The 7,735-nt window shown below is 38.5% G+C and overlaps 1 long non-coding RNA gene across 1 annotated transcript; it reads right to left on the bottom strand.

Annotated features, from left to right (window-relative positions):
- Positions 1-206: 206 nt before the first annotated feature.
- LOC121968505 lies at positions 207-4,683 on the bottom strand. Its single transcript, XR_006108184.1, has 3 exons — positions 4,522-4,683; positions 4,285-4,363; positions 207-259 (listed from the first exon to the last, which is right to left on the bottom strand). It is a non-coding gene; the product is annotated as an uncharacterized LOC121968505 (long non-coding RNA).
- Positions 4,684-7,735: the final 3,052 nt, after the last annotated feature.

The following is a 7,735-nucleotide window of genomic DNA, read 5'->3' as shown; positions in this document are numbered from 1 at the left end:
AATTATCATTTGGTCTACTTAACTACAGCAAAGAACAAAAATAGAAGAATTATACATGCTGCAGAAGTCCTAGAATATTACCATCAGAAAAAATTGACATGGGACAATATACGCAATTTACATTCCATGTAAATGCATGCATCATCCAAAATTTTCAAAAATCAAATACCTTTCCTACTCAAATGTAATCTAGCATGCAATCAGCCCACTTGAACCGCACTTCATCAATTTCAACTCTGGAGTACTTGAGATTTGTAAACTGTAAAAACACATAAATAATATATTAGTAAACTAAGACAAAAAAATCATAGTTGAAAAAAGCAATAAGAGCACTAGGTAACAAGATGACTAATTGGAATTCTTAAAAAGAGAAACATGTTAGTTAGAGCCCTAGAGCCAATCATTTGATGATTGTATGGACTCATGTATATCATATTCTTGTATATTAATAAAGGTATTTGTTTGGTTATTATACTTAATTGTATTAGTGTCAAATAGACTAAGTATAATAGCGTCCTTGAGTAGAAGGTTCATACCTATATCAATCGATTAGTTGAATCGATAGTGAGATGATATAGGGAACACTACTCTAAATCATTCCTAGTCGAGTATTAACATTCAGGGACAATGTTAATGCAATAAGACTAGCATGTAGGTCAGCTCGATGACTTGATCTCACAAGTCATGGATATGGAGATATCAAGTTGACACATGGGTATGCATTGGAGAATGTATACTGAATGACCCTCCATGAGAAAGTATCATGGATCGTTATATGAGTGTCATATACTTTCTCATGTGGCTATTAGTATGACTATTAGTCCTTAGACCTGAAGTCACCATGGATCCCTACATAAGGAGTTATGTACTTTAGTTTCGTCAAACGTCACCCGTAACTGGGTGGACTATAAAGGCGATTACTGGGTATGTAACGAATTATGCAGAGGGATGTGAGTGATGTAGATGGGATCTATCCCTCCCATATGACGGGAGCGACATCGCTATTCTTGATAGAGTGAGACCACTAAGTGCATGGCCATGCCCAAATGAGTCAACATTAGATGTTGAGCTCATTTGATCGAGTGCGTCTACTTGGAGTTCAAGATTTAGATTGATTAGAGGATGACACGGTCTATGCCTCAAATTGATCAATCTAGATGTCTAGGATAGAAGGACATTTGTCACATATTTTGTGAGGAGTCACAATTAGTAGTCACAAGGTGATGTTGGATCTCAACATTCTTGTAACTTGGGTAGTAATGATGTGTTGCTAGATACCGCTCATTACTTATGCTCCTAAATGGGTTTAGGGCATTGCCAACGTTACAAGAACCTATAGGGTCACACACTTAGGACAATTAGATGGAGATTTGGTTCATATGATGAACCAAGAGGATTAGATTCATTTGATGAATCATATTGGATTAAGAGTAATCCAAATTGGGCTAATTGAGTTGGACTCAAGTTGATTCATGTTTAAATCAACTTAATTTAATGAATTAGATTCATTATATTAAGTTGGCTTGAATCATATGGTTGGATTAGATCAACCATGAGAGAGATTTGATCAAGTTTGACTTGATTTGAGAGGAAGAGAAAAAGTCATGTTTGACTTGACTTTTTGCCACATCACTAGTGAGTTGGCAAGATGTGGACCAATAGGATTGCTCCACATCATCAATGTGTGCCACCTCCTGGAGGTTACAAGCCTCCATAGCATTTAATGTGGCCGGCCCACATTAAATGAGGAGGTTACACATGTTGCCATGTTATTTAGTGAGGTGGCAATATGTGGACCAATAGTGTTGATCCACATCATCCTAGAGTGCCACCTCATGGGGGTTACAACTCTTAATGGTTTCATATTAATTGCAATTAATGTAATTAATTTGGTGGTTTTACCATGGAGAGTGGCCGGCCACTTTGGGTGTGAATGAGAATTTGATTTTTCATTCAAGTGTTGCATCTTCTTCCTCCTTCCTCTCAAGCTCTCCCTCTCCCTCTCCTCCTTACTTGGCCGAACCTTACCAAGGTGCTAGCACACCTTTGTGTGAGGTTTTCTCCACCTAAGTTGTCCGTGTGGATACTTCTAGAGGACCGGCGTTTGACGGTCTTGAGATCCGGCAACACCTTGGAAGAGCGGGATTCGCGTAGGGCGCGCATCAAGGGTAAACACTTTTTCCTCGTAGATCTAAGTAGTAGATCAGTTTTTGAACTCGTACAAGAAATAGTTTTTCGAATTTTGTATACGAATCTTTGCACGGATCTACGGCTTTGGGTCCTTCGGGGTTTCCGCGACGCCAAAAAGTGGTTTTCGTGGCTCGAAGAACCCAACAAAACATTCATCAATTATCTCAACCACATCATATAGTGATAGATCTATCATTCCTGGGGACTTAATATAATCCAAACCAAAAATTTTAATCTAACTACATAAACAACAATTTTAATCTTTCAAATTCAATTCATTAATAGTTTTTGATATGAGAAGGTGAAGAAGTGTTTTCTTGTCATAAAAAAATTACTTTAAGCTTATATGAGTACTCAAATAGGTCAAAACTGTAGCATATAAATTCTGTAGTAATGGTAATGGTGGAGGCATACAAAAGAAACTTAGCAACTGCAAAAAAAATGGCAGCAGGAATGGATGCCTCGCCACATTTAAGATATCAATAACCTTACTCTCCTTCATTGACTCGGTTGCATTTTGCAATAGGGTCTGCACAAGGATAGACATAGAAGTAAATGATAGAGGAAAGTATGCAACTGAACAATCACATTTTGGATATTGGCAAACAAATTCGACTAGACTGACCATTCGAAAGTTGTCGAACGATATGTGACCTTCTCCGTTTGGTGCTACTAGCTTAAACTGTGATCTTAGATAAAACAACTGATCCTCTGTTAGGGCTTTGGATAGCACCTGAAAAGTGCGATGCAATAAAAAAATATTAAACAAGTAAGATAGAGTATACAACCATTGTATAAGTTCTGCATGTTGCTGTAAGACAGACTTCGAGGTTTTGATGAATTAAATATGATGGGTGCAAAATTGTTTGCCTGGGAACCGCTGTTTGTATATTTGTTGTACTACTGCCTTAAGATATAATAAGAATAGGTTCAGCAAATGAGCAATCAAATTTTAAATGATTTTTATTTTTTTAAAATTATTAGGTTGGAGAAAGCCTCAAGTAGTAAAGACCAACACAGCTTAATCATGATAATGATTTATCAAGAATACCAAGTCTACAAGATTTGAAATTTAAGCACACATTTACCGGGTTTGTAGAGTAGTAGCTCTAAGATATCCATATTGGGTTTGCCTTCTAAGTCATCTATTGCTATATAAATTTTTGAACCTTTAATTGTTAGTTTAAAGGCACCATACATTGTAGATCCCTTAACGTTCAAGACACATAGATCTAACACTTGCCTGCATTATTCATTGAGTTGAAATTTTGCCTTCTAATATTGTTAAATACTTCTATCTTGTTTTCATGTTAAACCTGGTATTTAATCCTTCCCCATTCTACATTAGCATTGCTTAAGTTTGTTGTGGAAATTCCATCTCATGCACTAACCCATATCAACTGAGGATATTTGGGTTATCAATGTATGGATAATTGAGAGCAATTATCAGGTCGAAATAGTTTCTTAGTAAAAGTGGATGTTATAAGTTGTCACAAAACAATTTGACATATGATTCAAGAATGATGTGAACAAACAAGTAACTACTGTATAAAATTCTACAAAACCAAAGCCAACTAAAGAATAATTGAAAAGACCTGCTAGAAAAATATGAAACAATTTCAATTGGCATCTTGAGGTGATCAAACTCAAAAATGTCTTCCAAGTAGCCAAGTTAAATATGAGTGCCACGCGATGTTGACAATTATTAGTTTGTAACCCTTCCCACTTTTCTCTTTCCAATCTAATATTACTTATATCCTACTCAAGATTATTATTACTTCTCATCATTTGCTGCTGTACTTTGATAGATTTATGCTAATGCAACAATTCTTACATGATGCTTTCATAAAAAATAAAAGCTGAAAAAAGAGGACTCTATTCCATTACAGCAAAAATCTGTAAAGTACCTAAAATATAATGCAGAATATGATAGGTTGAATGACACATTAAAAAACTTCAGTGGCAAAGGAAACTCACAACAAATGGTACTAGAGAAAACAACAAAAGGAACCCATAACAAAATAGGATAACATTTTCATGTTTAACATCACCAAAAAAGCAATCAACTAGACCATGCCACTAAACAATGCTAACCTGGTTTAACAAAATCGGAAAGGCCAAAATCAATCAACTTCATCTGAGCATTTTCATCTCTGGTGGTGAAAAGAAAATTCTGTTGTTAAATACAAGGAAGAAATATTAACAGCGCTGAAAAATATATGTTGAAAAAGAAATGAACAGCAGAATACCCTAAGTTGCTCCTGTAAAATAAGAGATCTAAAGTAATATCATGTCTACATAAATTGAATCAAAGTTCTCTATGATACAAACCTCTGGCTTTAAATCACGATGCACAACACCTTGAAGATGACAAAAGGCGATTACACTCAGTATTTGAATAACTATAGCTTTTGCATCCTCCTCTGAGTACCTTCCACCTCTTGAGAACACAAGGGAAAAAAAGCAATCAAAAGTTATTAATTTTCAAATTCAAATAATCAAATAGATATAAATTATGGCCAATAAAATCACTTTTTTACATGGATAAAATTCTTTCTAATAATTCTCCACCTTCACATAATCTGGAAAAGAGAAAAGCATATTGTTGAGTTCCAAATTGACATAAGTACTACATAATTTTTTTTAAAAAAAATTGCTGCCCATCATCTTAGAAGTGTTCATTTTAAAATTTGTATGGAAAAGTATTATCATATTTCCTTAGTGCAGGATACAAAGTGGAAAGCAAAGAGGCATATTAGTAGGATACTGCATGCAAAAAGTTTTGGATATATCAACTCTATCTTGTGACATGGAACAAATATCAGATGTAGAAACGCTATTACTCATTGTTAAGCTAACTAGAGTTAAGTAAGACATACTCCATGACTATGTAGACGTTAAGTGCATCCTCACATGCATCATAAAATTTGACAAGATTATTATGGTTGGACAAGGCTTTGAGGATTTTGACCTCTCTACGAACGTCTTCAATTGATATTGGTGTGTCATCTATAAAAACAAGAAAGAACCTGTGAAGTTTCAAAACACCCATTACAATGTTAAAATGCACTAACAATATGAGGCATGCATGATAGCAAGGATACACTTTCCAGCACCTGAAGGAAGAAGTCTCATTTCAGTGACTTTTGACAATTCCAAATCATCATTACTTTCTGAATCTGAGCTTTCAGACTCTTCATCTTCGTCGCCTATCTCGATCTGATGAAGAATCTAGCAAACAGTACATAAGCAATAAAGTAAAAAACAGCACAGGAGCCATCAACCAATCTGACTATCCTCAATGGTGTAACTCAAATTTGCCCCTCAAATAATTCAAATCCTTTAGGACATTATTACTATAAAGAACCATTCTCAGCTAGTAATCACCAACTCAAATAGGTAACCTCAAGCACCAACATGTAGATATCCAAGAAAGAGCTTACCGGTAGCCCCTTAATTCATGCTTAGAAAATTCACAAAAGTTCAAGTCTACCAATCAGTGAGGGAAAATAGCGCATTATCGAGCACCACAATGAATTCTCCAAAAAAACACAGAAAGCTTTCTAATGTTCAAGATAGGACAAAACTAATTGTCAGAAAACAAACAACAAATAGAAGCATCAATCATCAGCTAAATGGAACTTGTATCCAGCAACATAAGTTTAAGCTCACCCAAAATTCTTCGTCAAGAAGAGCCTCGCGAGCAGTAAAACGGACGAAGACCTTCCTGTGCACGCATTCTAGTTTGTCCTCCAATTGACTAGTTGGCTCGAAGCGTCGAATTGATCGACTGGACGAGGGTTGATCACTAGAAGACACCTCAATCTGAGGAAATTTAGGAATGGAACTAAGATCGCCAGAAATGCCTGCCTTATTCATGGCGCCAGAAGACATTGCACGCTCATCCTTCCTACAATTTCCAACTACGAGTATCACCAAAAGGGCGAAAAGTTCATCGGCAAAAAAAGAACAATTTATAATGAGGAAAAAGAGGAGAACCCACATCGCTTTGCTTGTTTTAAGAAAGAAATCAGTCGACAAAACCAGAAGCAACTTTCCTACGTTTCTATGATGCAAGAAAGGGGATCTGGATCGCGTGCTTGTTTCCAGAGAGGAATAAGATGGGAACAAAAAAAAATGACTTACATGGCACGGAAGGCATGTCTTTCAGGCGGTTCTCGCTGCTGCGTAATGCGGAGGAGCAGACATCCCCTTCGTCGGAGATCGGAAGAGGGAGCAGCGACCACCGCCATCAGGAAGAGGGAGTTTCAAGATGCGAGCTGTGCCGAGAGGGAGAGGTAAAGGATTCTTTGCTTTAATTTGGATGATTGTAGAAAAGGAAGAACCGTGGTGGCTGTTTCGGTGGCGCTAAACCTGAGTATAGATGCAAGGAAAGGGGTAGGTCTACGGGTCCCTCGACACAGCGTGGAGGGACAACGACAAGAAATCCACCGCATACCCTTTCCCTTTGTCGGCGTCGCTCAGCCAAATCACCCTCCTGCAGGATCCACTCACATCTGAGAGAAGACAAGAAGCAAGAAACTGAGTGAGCGTGGCACTGATACCTTGAGGTGACGTAGAGAGTTCCAGGAGACTCCATGGGCCGGGAACCGAGGGTGACGGCGACGCCAGGCTCAACATGAATCAGCTCCTCGCCATCGTCGGATTCCAGCAGGGGTCGTCCATCGTCGTCGACGACGCGACCATAAGTGCAGCAGCCCTAAACCCATAGCGGGAGTATCTTTAGGGTTCCCAGGACACAACACCCCTTTTAATCCAGCACGGAGAGCTCAAAGGCCTTCTTCAGAAGGCCTCTCCGGTGCTCGAAAAAGGTCACCTGCCGACTGGCCAGGTTCTCTATCCTCCTCATCTGCGTCTTCCCCCTCACCATGTCGATCGATTAGTCGATAACACACCCGGAGGCAGCGCCGAATCCTACCGCGAGTAGCAAAATCAGCGAGCAAGGAGCTCTGATCAGTCCTGGCCACACGAGGATCGACAAGGAGGGATCAAATCGGAAAAAGGAGATGAGGAATCGAGGTTACCAGATATGGGATCGAGAAAGAGTGGAGGAGGGCGACTTCTAGCGACTCGGCGATGACTCCAAGCCACACAGGCAGCCTCTTCTTACCCAAAGGAGGAGATGGAAGAGATGCGGTGTGGTTGGATGGAGAAGCAAGGGCATCGTGTGTTGATCCTAATCGAGAGAGGAAGGGGCGTCGATCTAGGAAGGGGAAGAGGGAGATGAGGCTGAGAGAGATGGTGGACGGCGCGATATAGGTTTAGGTTTGGAGGAAAGATTGAAGTGTTGCAAATTTCGGCTAAGTATTGATGGGAAAATTAAATTATTTTATTTTATCATAGACACCGGGTTTTAAAAACCGCTGTTAAAATCAGTATCTATTAACAAAAAAAAAAGGCGCTCATATACATCAGCTTAAAAAACCGATGTCTATTAACACCGGGTTTTAAAAATCGCTGTTAAAATCGGTATCTATTAACAAAAAAAAGGCGCTCATATACATCAGCTTAAAAAACCTATGTC

Source organism: Zingiber officinale, chromosome 3B (genome assembly GCF_018446385.1).
Source record: "Zingiber officinale cultivar Zhangliang chromosome 3B, Zo_v1.1, whole genome shotgun sequence".
Taxonomy (NCBI): Eukaryota; Viridiplantae; Streptophyta; class Magnoliopsida; order Zingiberales; family Zingiberaceae; genus Zingiber; species Zingiber officinale.
The sequence above is the reverse complement of the archived record's forward strand: the minus strand, read 5'-3'. Positions and strand labels throughout refer to the sequence as shown.